The 13,533-nt window shown below is 41.6% G+C and overlaps 1 non-coding gene across 1 annotated transcript; it reads right to left on the bottom strand.

Moving 5' to 3' along the window:
* Nucleotides 1-9,607: 9,607 nt before the first annotated feature.
* Nucleotides 9,608-9,715, bottom strand: LOC148578087 (small nucleolar RNA R71). The gene has a single exon (XR_015904190.1). It is a non-coding gene; the product is annotated as a small nucleolar RNA R71 (small nucleolar RNA).
* Nucleotides 9,716-13,533: the final 3,818 nt, after the last annotated feature.

The following is a 13,533-nucleotide window of genomic DNA, read 5'->3' as shown; positions in this document are numbered from 1 at the left end:
CCATGGCAAGGTTAGCCTTTCCTCACCTCATTTGCCACCTATGCAATTCAGCTGGGATTGACATAGAGGGAGATATCCTCATCAAAGAGGACAAGCCCATCACTAAGAAAAAGATGGAGCAAGCAAGAGAGCCCATTCATGGAGCTCAAGAGGCGCAAGAAGCTCACTTCCATGAGATCCCTGAGATGCCTCAAATGCACTTCCCTCCACATAACTATTGGGAGCAAATCAACACCTCCCTAGGAGAATTGAGTTCCAATATGGGACAACTAAGGGTGGAACATCAAGAGCACTCCATCATGCTTCATGAAATAAGATAAGATCAAAAAGCAATGAGGGAGGAGCAACAAAGACAAGCAAGAGACATAGAAGAGCTCAAGGACATCATTGGTTCCTCAAGAAGGAAACGCCACCATCACTAAGGTGGATTCATTCCTTGTTCTTGCTTTCTCTGTTTTTCGTTTTCTATATTATGTGCTTATCTATGTTTGTGCCTTCATTACATGATCATTAGTAGTTAGTAACTTTGTCTTAAAGATATGAATGTCCTATGAATCCATCACCTCTCTTAAAAGAAAAATGTTTTAATTCAAAAGAACAAGAAGTACATGAGTTTCGAATTTATCCTTGAACTTAGCTTAATTATATTGAAGTGGTGACAATGCTTCTTGTTTTCTGAATGTATGCTTGAACATTGCATATGTCTTTTGAAGTTGTTGTTTAAGAATGTTAAATATGTTGGCTCTTGAAAGAATGATGACTAGGAGACATGTTATTTGATAATCTGAAAAATCATAAAAATGATTCTTGAAGCAAGAAAAAGCAGCAAAGAACAAAGCTTGCAGAAAAAAAAAAAAAGAGAGAGAAAAAGAAAAAGCAAGCAGAAAAAGCCAATAACCCTTAAAACTAAAAGGCAAGGGCAAATAAAAAGGATCCCAAGGCTTTGAGCATCAGTGGATAGGAGGGCCTAAAGGAATAAAATCCTGGTCTAAGCGGCTAAACCAAGCTGTCCCTAACCATGTGCTTGTGGCATGTAGGTGTCAAGTGAAAACTTGAGACTGAGTGGTTAAAGTCAAGGTCCAAAGCAAAAACAAAGAGTGTGCTTAAGAACCCTGGACACCTCTAATTGGGGACTCTAGCAAAGCTGAGTCACAATCTGAAAAGGTTCACCCAATTATGTGTCTGTGGCATTTATGTATCCGGTGGTAATACTGGAAAACAAAGTGCTTAGGGCCACGGCCAAGACTCATAAAGAAGCTGTGTTCAAGAATCATCATACTGAACTAGGAGAATCAATAATACTATCTGAACTCTGAGTTCCTATAGATGCCAATCATTCTAAACTTCAATGGATAAAGTGAGATGCCAAAACTATTCAAGAGGCAAAAAGCTATAAGTCCCGCTCATATGATTGGAGCTCTGTTTCATTGATAGTTTGGAATTTATAGTATATTCTCTTCTTTTTATCCTATTTGATTTTCAGTTGCTTGGGGACAAGCAACAATTTAAGTTTGGTGTTGTGATGAGCGGATAATTTATACGCTTTTTGGCATTGTTTTTAGTATGTTTTTAGTAGGATCTAGTCACTTTTAGGGATGTCCTCATTAGTTTTTATGTTAAATTCACATTTCTGGACTTTACTATGAGTTTGTGTGTTTTTTTGTGATTTCAGGTATTTTCTGGCTGAAATTGAGGGACTTGAGCAGAAATCAGATTCAGAGGTTGAAAAAGGACTGCTGATGCTGTTGGATTCTGACCTCCCTGCACTCAAAGTGGATTTTCTGGAGCTACAGAACTCGAAATGGCGCGCTTCCAATTGCGTTGGAAAGTAGACATCCAGGGCTTTCCAGCAATATATAATAGTCCATACTTTGGCCAAGAATTGACGACGTAAACTGGCGTTCAACGCCAGCCTTCTGCCCAAATCTGGCGTCCAGCGCCAGAAAAGGATCCAAAACCAGAGTTGAACGCCCAAACTGGCACAGAAACTGGCGTTCAACTCCACAAATGGCCTCTGCACGTGAAACACTCAGGCTCAGCCCAAACACACACCAAGTGGGCCCAGGAAGTGGATTTATGCATCAATTACTTACTCATGTAAACCCTAGTGACTAGTTTATTATAAATAGGACCTTTTACTAATCTTTTGGATTATCTTTGGATTACCTTATGATCCTTTGATCACGTTTTAGGGGGCTGGCCATCTCGGCCATGCCTGGACCTTCACTTATGTATTTTCAACGGTAGAGTTTCTACACTCCATAGATTAAGGTGTGGAGCTCTGCTGTTCCTCAAAGATTAATGCAAAGTACTACTATTTTCTATTCAATTCTTCTTATTTCTCTTCTAAGATATCCATTCGCACCCAAGAACGTGATGAACGTGATGATTATGTGTGACGCTCATCATCCTTCTCCCTTATGAACGCGTGCCTGACAAACACTTCTGTTCTACATGAATTAAGCTAGAATGAGTATCTCTTAGATCTCCTAACCAGAATCTTCGTGGCGTAAGCTAGAATGATGGCGGCATTCAAGAGAATCCGGAAAGTCTAAACCTTGTCCGTGGTATTCCGAGTAGGATTCAATGATTGAATGACTGTGACGAGCTCCTAACTCGCGATTGCAGGGCGTTTGTGACAAACGCAAAAGGATAGTAAATCCTATTCCAGCATGATCGAGAACCGACAGATGAATAGCCGTGCCGTGATAGGGTGCGTGAGCATATTATTCACTGAGAGGATAAGATGAAGCCATTGACAAGGGTGATGCCTCCAGACGATTAGCCGTGCCGTGACAGGGCATTGGATCATTTTCCCGAGAGATGACCGAAAGTAGCCATTGACAGTGGTGATGTATCACATAAAGCCAGCCATGGAAAGGAGTAAGACTGATTGGATGAAGATAGCAGGAAAGCAGAGGTTCAGAGGAACGAAAAGCATCTCCATTCGCTTATCTGAAATTCCTGCCAATGAATCTACATAAGTATCTCTATCCCTTTTATTGTTTATTTTAATCTAATAAAGTATCATGTTTAAATCCACCTGACTGAGATTTGCAAGGTGACCATAGCTTGCTTCATACCAACAATCTCCGTGGGATTCGACCCTTACTCACGTAAGGTATTACTTGGACGACCCAGTGCACTTGCTGGTTAGTTGTATCGAAGTTGTGACAATTATGAATTAAGATCAAAGCACCAAGCTTTGGAGCCATTACCAGGGATTGTTCGAGCCTGGACATCACAATTTCGTGCACCAAGTTTTTGGCGCCGTTGCCGGGGTTTAGGGTTTAGGGTTTTTGGCGCCGTTTGTATCCTATTTTGCTTCATCTTGGCTTTTTTTTTACTCTGCCATGGTTCGGTATGGAATTCGCCACAAGGTGGCCACTCCATATCATCCACAAACCAATGGGCAGGCTGAAGTCTCTAACAGAGAATTAAAGAGAATCCTGGAACGGACAGTAAATACCCGTAGAAAGGATTGGGCAAGGAGCTTGGATGATGCTCTGTGGGCTTACAGAACAGCATTCAAGACCCCTATAGGGACCTCTCCATACCAGCTCGTGTATGGTAAGGCATGCCACTTGCCCGTGGAACTGGAACATAAGGCCTACTGGGCAACCAGATTCCTAAACTTAGATGCCAAATTAGCAGGAGAAAAACGATTGCTCCAGCTAAATGAGCTAGAGGAATTCAGATTCACAGCTTTCGAAAATGCCAAGCTTTATAAAGAAAAATAAAAAAAAATGGCATGACAGAAAGCTGTCATCTAGAATCTTTGAATCAGGACAGAAGGTCCTGTTGTTTAACTCTAGACTCAGGCTATTCCCCGGGAAACTGAAATCCCGGTGGAGGGGACCATACGTGATTACAAGTGTGTCACCATATGGTTATGTGGAGCTTCAAGATATTGATTCTGATAAGAAGTTCATTGTCAATGGACAGAGAATCAAGCATTATCTTGAAGGAAACACTGAGCAAGAATGCTCAAGGCTGAAGCTAGATTAAAAGCTCAGCAAGGTCCAGCTAAAGACAATAAAGAAGCGCTTGCTGGGAGGCAACCCAGCCATGGGGCAACAATCCTCTAAGCATTTTGCCCTATTTCTATCTTTATTTTTTATATAGAGTTCATTGACAACAAGGTAAATAATCATTTACAGAAGACCTCGGCACACAAAACAGAGTAAAAGAGCTCAATGGCAAGAAAACGCCAGTAAAGGGGCATTTTGGGCGTTCAGCGCCCAAAATGGGCATCCACTGGGCGCTGAACGCCATTAATGGTAGCATTTGGGCGTTCAACGCCAGAAATGGCCACCCACTGGGCGTTGAACGCCAGGAATGGCAGCAACTGGGTGCTGAACGCCCAGGAGATCAGCATTTGGGCGCTGAACGCCCAAAACAGGCAGTGTTTGGGCGTTCAAATGCCAGGAGGACAGGGAGGAGCCAAATCCAGTAATCCCACACGTATTTCCATTCTAATTTATAATTTTATGATTCAATACATGATTTTATTTACATAAACATGTCAAGAACCCTGATTTCTAAAAATCCTACCCTCAGAATATCAAATGTATCTTAATTCATAAGCACACACCCTCTTTGCAAAATCAATCCAACTCTTTTCAAATCTTTTCCAAAAACAAATCTATCTTTTTCACCCTAAAATCTTTTCAATATCTTTTTCATATTATCTTTTTCAAAAACCCATATTTATCTTTTTCAAAAATCTATCCTATCTTTTCAAAATCAAACTATATCTTCTATCTTATCTTTTTCAACTCAATCTTTTTATCTTATCTCTTCCAATTTTTCGAAAATCCACCCCCCACCCCTTTAAATTGGGTTCGGCCTCCCCCCTCCTCCATCAACAAGTGCACCTCGATCTCCTTCTATCCCTCTCCTTTCTTTTCTTTTGCTTGAGGACAAGCAAACCTCTAAGTTTGGTGTGTTTATCCGAGATCACTAAGATCATGGCTCCCAAAGGAAAACAATCCACTCCAAGAGGCAAGAAAGAGAGCGTTCCAAAACCACTTTGGAATCAAGGGAAGTTCTTATCTAAAGAACATTCAGACCATTATCTTAAAGTAATGGGTCTGAGATCAGTGATCCCGGAAGTGAGATTTGATCTGAAAGAAGATGAATATCCGGAGATCCAGGAGCAAATTCGAATCAGGAACTGGGAAGTCCTAGCTAATCCTGAAATGAAAGTAGGAAGGAACATGGTCCAGGAGTTCTATGCTAATATGTGGCAGACTGACAAGCAAAGACTATCTGGAACAGCCTGCTACGAATTTCGGACCATGGTCAGGGGAAAGATTGTTCATACCACCCCTGACAAGATCAGAGAGATATTAAAGCTACCGCAGCTAAAGGATGATCCAAACTCCTTCAACAGGAGGATGATGAGAGCAGACATTGGCCTGGATAAGATTCTAGAGGACATCTGTATCCCTAAAGCCAGATGGACCACCAACACAAAGGGCATCCCAAATCAACTCAAGAGGGAGGATCTCAAACCAGTTGCCAGAGGATGGCTGGACTTCATTGGGCGTTCTCTGTTGCCCACCAGCAACCGTTCTGAAGTCACAGTTAAAAGAGCAGTGATGATTCATTGCATCATGATGGGAAAAGAAGTGGAGGTTCATCAGCTGATTTCAACAGAGCTCTATAAGATTGCTAACAAAAATTCAAGAGAGGCCAGGTTGGCTTATCCAAGCGTGATTTCTCTGCTCTGCAAGGACGCTGGAGTCAAGATGGGAATAACTGAATATATCCTAATTGAAAAGTCAATCACCAAAGCATCAATGGAGAGACAACAAGCACAGGAGGAACATATCAAGAAGAGAGCACAGGAATTCCTCCCAGAGATTCCTCAAGCGGAATATTGGGAATATCTTGAGACGTCTGTCACCAAGATACAGGAAGCTATGGAGCAAATAATAAAACAACAGAAGGAACACAGTCAAATGCTGACCCATATGCTTAAAGAACAAGAGGAGTAGGGACGTGACTTAAGGGAACTGAAGCGCCAAAAGTCTTCTGTGATACCAAGCCTCCCAAGGATCAGAGGAACTCCCATACCCCCAGAATAAAGGTTGTTAATTTCCAATTTCTGCCTTAACTCTGTGACAGTGTCCTTATAAAAAGTTTACCTTAGAAGTCATATAATAGTAATTAGTATCTATTTGATTTTATCTCCAATTAAGCTATAGTTTATTTTTCTCATCATCATTAAACATGAATAAAATAGTAGATCTTTTGAATAAGAAGCAATAAAATTTCGAGTTTAAATAAAACAAATTCTAATTGGTTAAATGTGGTGGCAATGCTTTCTGTCTTCTGAATGAATGCTTGAACAGTGCATATGTCTTTTGAATTTGTTGTTTAAGACTGTTAAATATGTTGGCTCTTGAAAGAATAATGAACATGAGACATGTTATTGATAATCTGAAAAATCATAAAAATGATTCTTGAAGCAAGAAAAAGCAGCAAAGAACAAAGCTTGCAGAAAAAAAAAAAAAAAGCAAGCAGAAAAAGCCAATAACCCTTAAAACCAAAAGGCAAGGGCAATTAAAAAGGATCCCAAGGCTTTGAGCATCAGTGGATAGGAGGGCCTAAAGGACTGAAATCCTGGTCTAAGCGGCTAAACCAAGCTGTCCCTAACCATGTGCTTGTGGCGTGCAGGTGTCAAGTGAAAACTTGAGACTGAGCGGTTAAAGTCAAGGTCCAAAGCAAAAAAAAGAGTGTGCTTAAGAACTCTGGACACCTCTAATTGGGGACTTCAGCAAAGCTGAGTCACAATCTGAAAAGGTTCACCCAGTTATGTGTCTGTGGCATTTATGTATCCGGTAGTAATACTGGAAAACAAAGTGCTTAGGGCCACGGCCAAGACTCATAAAGAAGCTGTGTTCAAGAATCATCACACTGAACTAAGAGAATCAATAACACTATCTGAATTCTGAGTTCCTATAGATGCCAATCACTCTGAGCTTCAATGGATAAAGTGAGATGCCAAAACTGTTCAGAAGCAAAAAGCTACTAGTCCCGCTCATCTAATCAGAATCTGAGCTTCAATCAAAAACTCTGAGATATTATTGCTTCTCAACCTATTAGTCTTCTATTTTATTTGTCTAGTTGCTTGAGGACAAGCAACAGTTTAAGTTTGGTGTTGTGATGAGCGGATATTTTATACGCTTTTTGGGGATAATTTCATATAGTTTAGAGTATGTTTTAGTTAGTTTTTAGTCTATTTCTAGTAGTTTTTAGGAAAAATTCATATTTCTGGACTTTACTATGAGTTGTGTGTTTTTCTGTAATTTCAGGTATTTTTCTGGCTGAAATTGAAGGAGCTGAGCAAAATTCTGATTCAGGCTGAAAAAGGACTGCTAATGCTGTTGGATTCTGACCTCCCTGCACTCAAATTGGATTTTCTGGAGCTACAGAACTCGAAATGGCATGCTTCCAATTGCATTGGAAAGTAGACATCCAGGGCTTTCCAGCAATATATAATAGTCCATACTTTGCACAAGGATAGATGACGTAAACTGGCGTTCAACGCCAGTTCTCTGCCCAATTCTGGCGTCCAGCGCCAGAATAGGATCAAAAACTGGAGTTGAACGCCCAAACTGGCATAAAAACTGGCGTTCAACTCCACAAATGGCCTCTGCACGTGACTCACTCAAATCTCAGCCCCAGCACACACCAAGTGGGCCCCAGAAGTGGACCTCTGCATCATCCATCATAGTCCACTCATATTTTGTAACCCTAGGCTACTAGTTTAGTATTTAAACAACTTTTAGAGACTTATTTTGTACCTCATGAGATTTCAGATCTAAACTTTGTATTCTCTGACGGCATGAGTCTCTAAACCCCATTGTTGGGGGTGAGGAGCTCTGCTGTGTCTCAATGAATTAATGCAAGTATTTCTGTTTTCCATTCAAACACGCTTGTTCCTATCTAAGATGTTCATTCGCGCTTAACTGTGATGAAGGTGATGATCCGTGACATTCATCACCTTCCTCAAACCATGAACGCGTGCCTGACAACCACCTCCGTTCTATATACGATTGAATGAGTATCTCTTAGATTCCTTAATCAGAATCTCCGTGGTATAAGCTAGAACTGATGGCAGCATTCATGAGAATCCGGAAAGTCTAAACCTTGTCTGTGGTATTCCGAGTAGGATTCAAGGATTGAATGACTGTGACGAGCTTCAAACTCCTGAAGGCTGGGCGTTAGTGACAGACGCAAAAGGATAGTAAATCCTATTCCAACCGGATCGAGAACCAACCGGTGATTAGCCGTGCTGTGACAGAGCGCGTGAGCGTAGTTTTCACTGGAAGGATGGAAGGTAGCCATTGACAACGGTGATCCACCAACACATAGCTTGCCATAGGGGGACGTGCGTGCGTGAATCAGAAGACAGAGGAAAGCAGAGATTCAGAGGACAAAGCATCTCCAAAACTCCAACATATTCTCCATTACTGTATAACAAGTAACCTTTAATCCATGCTCTATTGTTTATTCGCAATTCAACTGATAAACATAATTGACTTCCTGACTAAGATTTACAAGATAACCATAGATTGCTTCAAACCAACAATCTCCGTGGGATTCGACCCTTACTCACGTGAGGTATTACTTGGACGACCCAGTGCACTTGTTGGTTAGTGGTACGCGTTGTGAAAAGTGTGATTCACAATTCGTGCACCAAGTTTTTGTATGAATGTTCTTTAAATTATGAATGAATTACTAATTATTTTTAATTTTTATTTCAAAAAAAAAAATTTCGAAAAAAATACTAAACATTTTTCAAAAACTATTTTCAAAAATCACTAACTCTTTTTCAAAATAATTTTCGAAAATTATCCCTCCCCCATCCTATTCTATTTATTCATTCATATCCTAACATCTCATCTCACATCTCTTCCATCCGTACAGTTGTGTTTCTTCCTTTACATCACATTCTTTGTCTCCCCTTCTTTTCTTCCACTCACAAAGGGATCCCTATACTGTGGTATAAAGGATCTCTATTATTATTATTATTATTTTTCTGTGCCTTCTTCTTTGTCATATGAGCAGGAGCAAGGATAAGAACATTCTTGTGGAAGCAGATCCAGAACCTGAAAGGACTCTGAAGAGAAAATTAAGAGAAGCTAAAATACAACAATCCAGAGATAACCTTTCAGAAATTTTCGAACAGGAAGAGAAGATGGCAGCCGAAAATAATAATAATGTAAGGAAGATGCTTGGTGACTTTACTGCACCTAATTCCAATCTACATGGAAGAAGCATCTCCATTCCTGCCATTGGAGCAAACAACTTTGAACTGAAACCTCAATTAGTTTCTCTGATGCAGCAGAACTGCAAGTTTCATGGACTTCCATCTGAAGATCCTTTTCAGTTCTTAACTGAATTCTTGCAGATATGTGATACTGTTAAGACTAATGGAGTAGATCCTGAAGTCTACAGGCTCATGCTTTTCCCTTTTGCTGTAAGAGACAGAGCTAGATTATGGTTGGATTCTCAACCCAAAGACAGCCTGAACTCTTAGGATAAGCTGGTCACGGCTTTCTTAGCCAAGTACTTTCCTCCTCAAAAGCTGAGCAAGCTTAGAGCTGATGTTCAAACCTTCAGACAGAAAGAAGGTGAATCTCTCTATGAAGCTTGGGAAAGATACAAACAGTTGACCAAAAAGTGTCCTTCTGACATGCTTTCAGAATGGACCATCCTGGATATATTCTATGATGGTTTATCTGAGCTATCAAAAATGTCACTGGACACTTCTGCAGGTGGATCCATTCACCTAAAGAAAACGCCTGCAGAAGCTCAAGAACTCATTGACATGGTTGCTAATAACCAGTTCATGTACACTTCTGAAAGGAATCCTGTGAGTAATGGGACGCCTATGAAGAAGGGAGTTCTTGAAGTTGATACTCTGAATGCCATATTGGCTCAGAACAAAATATTGACTCAGCAAGTCAATATGATTTCTCAGAGTCTGCATGGAATGCAAGCTGCATCCAACAGTACTCAAGAGGCATCTTCTGAAGAAGAAGCCTATGATCCTGAGAACCCTGCAATAGCAGAGGTAAATTACTTAGGTGAACCTTATGGAAACACCTATAACTCAACATGGAGAAATCATCCAAATTTCTCATGGAAGGATCAAAAGCCCCAACAAGGCTTTAATAATGGTGGAAGAAACAGGTTTAGCAATAGCAAGCCTTTTTCATCATCAACTCAGCAACAGACAGAGAACTCTGAACAAAATGCTTCTAATTTAGCAAATCTAGTCTCTGATCTATCTAAGGCCACTGTAAGTTTCATGAATGAAACAAGGTCTTCCATTAGAAATCTGGAAGCACAAGTGGGCCAGCTGAGTAAAAGGATCACTGAAATCCCTCCTAGTACTCTCCCAAGCAATACAGAAGAGAACCCAAAAGGAGAGTGCAAGGCCATTGACATAAGCGCCATGGCCGAACCTCTGAGGAGAGGAGAGGACGTGAATCCCAAGGAGGAGGACCTCCTGGGACGTCCAGTGATCAATAAGGAGCTTCCCTCTGAGGAGCCAAAGGACTCTGAGGCTTATCTAGAGACCATAGAGATTCCATTGAACCTCCTTATGCCCTTCATGAGCTCTGATGAGTATTCCTCTTCTGAAGAGAATGAGGATGTTACTGAAGAGCAAACTGCCAAGTTTCTTGGTGCAATCATGAAGCTGAATGCCAAATTGTTTGGCATTGATACTTGGGAAGTTGATCCTCCCTTGTTCATCAATGAACTAAGTGATCTGGATCAACTGACATTGCCTCAGAAGAGACAGGATCCTGGAAAGTTCATAATACCCTGCACCATAGGCACCATGATCTTTAAAGCTCTGTGTGACCTTGGTTCAGGGATAAACCTCATGCCCCTCTCTGTAATAGAAAATCTGGGAATCTATGGGGTGCAAGCTGCTAAAATCTCACTAGAGATGGCAGACAGCTCAAGAAGACAGGCTTATGGACAAGTAGAAGATGTATTAGTAAAGGTTGAGGGCCTTTACATACTTACTGATTTCATAGTCCTGGATACTGGAAAGGAAGAGGATGAATCCATCATCCTAGGAAGACCTTTCCTGGCCACAGCAAGAGCTGTGATTGATGTTGACAAAGGTGAAATAGTCCTTCAATGGAATGAGAACTCCCTTGTATTCAAAACTCAAGGATCTCCCTCTGCAACTATGGAAAGGAAGCTTGAAAAGCTTCTCTCAAAGCAGAGTCAACCAGAGCCCCCACAGTCAAACTCTAAGTTTGGTGTTGGAGAGTCTCAACAAAGCTCTGCACATCTGTGAGGCTCCATGAGAGCCCACTGTCAAGCTATTGACATTAAAGAAGCGCTTGTTGGGAGGCAACCCAATGTTTATCTAATTCTTATTTTTATGTTTTCTTAGGTTCATGATCATGTGGAGTCACAAAATAAATATAAAAATTGAAAACGGAATCAAAAACAGCAGAAGAAAAATCACACCCTGGAGGAGCATCTGTCTGGCGTTCAGCGCCAGAACAGAGCATGGTTCTGGCGCTGAACGCCCAAAATGGGCAGCTTCTGGGCGCTGAACGCCAGAACAGGCATGGTTCTGGCGTTCAACGCCAGAAATGGCACACAGATGGGCATTGAACGCCCAAAATGGCCACCAACCTGGCGCTGAACGCCCAGAGTTGGATACAAAGGCATTTTTACATGCCTAATGGGTGCAGGGATGTAAATCCTTGAACACCTCAGGATCTGTGGACCCCACAGGATCCACTTAGGATCTGTGGACCCCACAGGATCCCCACCTACCTCCACTCACTTCTTCTCGCCACTCTCTTTCACACAACCCCATAAACACTCTTACCCAAAAACCCTTCACCAATCACCTCAAACTCTCTTCCCCATCACCTCTTCACCACTCACATCCACCCACTCCTCCCAATAAACCTACCTCATAAACTCCACCTACCTTCAAAATTCAAAACCAATTTCCCACCCAAACCCACCCATATGGCCGAACCTTAACCCCCCCTCCATTCCCTATATAAAGACCTCCATTCTTCACCAACTTCACACAACACACCCCTCTACACTCTCCTTAGCCGAAACCACATCTCCCTCTCCCTTTCCATATTTCTTCTTCTTCTTCTTCTATTCTTTTGTTTATTGCTCGAGGGCGAGCAATATTCTAAGTTTGGTGTGGTAAAAGCATAGCTTTTTTTGTTTTTCCATTACCATTGATGGCACCCAAGACCGGAGAATCCTCTAGAAGAGGGAAAGGGAAGACAAAAGCTTCCACATCCGAGTCATGGGAGATGGAAAGATTCATCTCCAAAGCCCATGAAGACCACTTCTATGATGTTGTGGCCAAGAAGAAGGTGATCCCTGAGGTCCCTTTTAAACTCAAAAGAAATGAGTATCCGGAGATCCGACATGAAATTCAAAGAAGAGGTTGGGAAGTTCTAACAAATCCCATCCAACAAGTCGGCATCCTAATGGTTCAAGAGTTCTATGCCAATTCATGGATCACCAAGAACCATGATCAAAGTAAGAACCCGGATCCAAAGAACTATGTTACAATGGTTCGGGGGAAATACTTAGATTTTAGTCCGGAGAATGTGAGGTTGGCGTTCAACTTGCCATACATGGAAGAGAACGCACGCCCCTACACAAGGAGAGTCAACTTTGATCAAAGGTTGGACCAAGTCCTTATGGACATATGTGTAGAAGGAGCTCAATGGAAGATTGACTCCAAAGGCAAGCCGGTTCAACTAAGAAGATTGGACCTCAAGCCTATAGCTAGAGGATGGTTGGAGTTTATTCAATGCTCAATCATTCCCACTAGCAACCGGTCTGAAGTTACTATAGACCGGGCCATCATGATCCATAGCATCATGATTGGAGAAGAGGTGGAAGTTCATGAGATTATACCTCAAGAACTCTACAAGGTGGCTGACAAGTCCTCCACCACGGCAAGGTTAGCCTTTCCTCACCTCATCTGCCACCTATGCAATTCAGCTGGGATTGACATAGAGGGAGATATCCTCATTAAAGAGGAAAAGCCCATCACTAAGAAAAAGATGGAGCAAGCAAGAGAGCCCAGTCATGGAGCCCAAGAGGCGTATGAAGCTCATCACCATGAGATTCCGGAAATGCCTCAATTGCACTTTCCTCCACAAAACTATTGGGAGCAAATCAACACCTCCCTAGGAGAATTGAGTTCCAATATGGGACAACTAAGGGTGGAACATCAAGAGCACTCCATCATGCTTCATGAAATAAGAGAAGATCAAAAAGCAATGAGGGAGGAGCAACAAAGACAAGGAAGAGACATAGAAGAGCTCAAGGACATCATTGGTTCCTCAAGAAGGAAACGCCACCATCACTAAGGTGGATTCATTCCTTGTTCTTGCTTTCTTTGTTTGTCGTTTTCTATATTATGTGCTTATCTATGTTTGTGCCTTCATTACATGATCATTAGTAGTTAGTAACTTTGTCTTAAAGATATGAATGTCC

Source organism: Arachis ipaensis, chromosome B1 (assembly GCF_059453495.1).
Source record: "Arachis ipaensis isolate K30076 ecotype BB chromosome B1, ASM5945349v1, whole genome shotgun sequence".
NCBI lineage: Eukaryota > Viridiplantae > Streptophyta > Magnoliopsida > Fabales > Fabaceae > Arachis > Arachis ipaensis.
Note: the sequence above shows the minus strand (reverse complement) of the source record. Positions and strands in the feature narration are given on the sequence as shown.